Source organism: Arachis ipaensis, chromosome B6 (genome assembly GCF_059453495.1).
Source record: "Arachis ipaensis isolate K30076 ecotype BB chromosome B6, ASM5945349v1, whole genome shotgun sequence".
In the NCBI taxonomy this organism is placed as follows: Eukaryota; Viridiplantae; Streptophyta; class Magnoliopsida; order Fabales; family Fabaceae; genus Arachis; species Arachis ipaensis.
This window is the reverse complement of record NC_142441.1, coordinates 30,573,964-30,574,940: the sequence shown is the minus strand read 5'-3', so window position 1 is coordinate 30,574,940 and position 977 is coordinate 30,573,964. Positions and strand designations below refer to the sequence as shown.

The window sequence follows — 977 nt, the reverse complement described above, 5'->3', positions numbered from 1 at the left end:
CCTAGCCGCATTTGATCCTGAGATCGAAAAGACTATTTCACGTATTAGGCAAGCTCGGCGTTGGTTAGCCTCTGAGGGTGGTGAAAAGGGTTTTGTCCAATTCACCAGTCTTATTTGAGGTTGAGTCTGAAGCGTCATTTGAGGAAGAAACTAGTTCATCTCCTACTAATTTCATTGACACCTCTTCTATTGATTTAAGTGCAGATACTATGGCAGCTCCTAAAAGAATCACTCTCAAGGAAGCAGGAGCTCCGGATTTCACACTACAACCATATCAAGCGCGTCATCCAAATTTGACTGCGGATTTTAAACTGAAGACTGCTTTGATTAATCTCCTACCTAAATTCCATGGCTTACCTGCTCAAGAGTCTATCAAGCACCTCAGAGATTTTTAGACAGCGTGTTCAACTACTAGGCGGCATGGTGCGGATGAGATTGTCGTTTGACTATATGCCTTCCTATATTCTCTTGAGGGAAAGGCAATGGAGTGGTTCTACATTGAACCTGAAGCTGTTGTTATTAATTGGGATCTGCTTAGAAGGGAGTTCTTGGACAAGTACTTTCCAGTGGAGGTTACAGATAGACTGAGAAAGGAAATTTCCTGCATCATTCAAGGCGAATCAGAGACCCTCTATGAGTACTGGGAACGGTTCAAAAATCTCCTTGACTCATGTCCCCATCACATGATTAACCAGTTGGTGTTGATTAGCTATTTCTGCCAAGGCATGAAGCCTCAAGACAAGACCCTGTTAGATGCTGCGAGTAATGGCTCTCTAACAAAGTACAAGACGGCGAAAGAAGCGTGGCAATTGATCACCGATCTAGCTGAGTCTACCCAAAATGCAAGGCAAAGGAATAATCATCCCAAGGCTGTTGTGAAAGTTTCTTCCAATGGTGAGACCGCTGCTCTCACAAAGACATTGGAGGAGATGACCAATATACTCAAGCAACTCCAGCTCAATCAACAATAACATCTG

At 43.5% G+C, this 977-nt stretch overlaps 1 non-coding gene across 1 annotated transcript; it reads right to left on the bottom strand.

Moving 5' to 3' along the window:
• Positions 1–581: 581 nt before the first annotated feature.
• Positions 582–689, bottom strand: LOC148555031 (small nucleolar RNA R71). Its single transcript, XR_015888271.1, has one exon. It is a non-coding gene; the product is annotated as a small nucleolar RNA R71 (small nucleolar RNA).
• Positions 690–977: the final 288 nt, after the last annotated feature.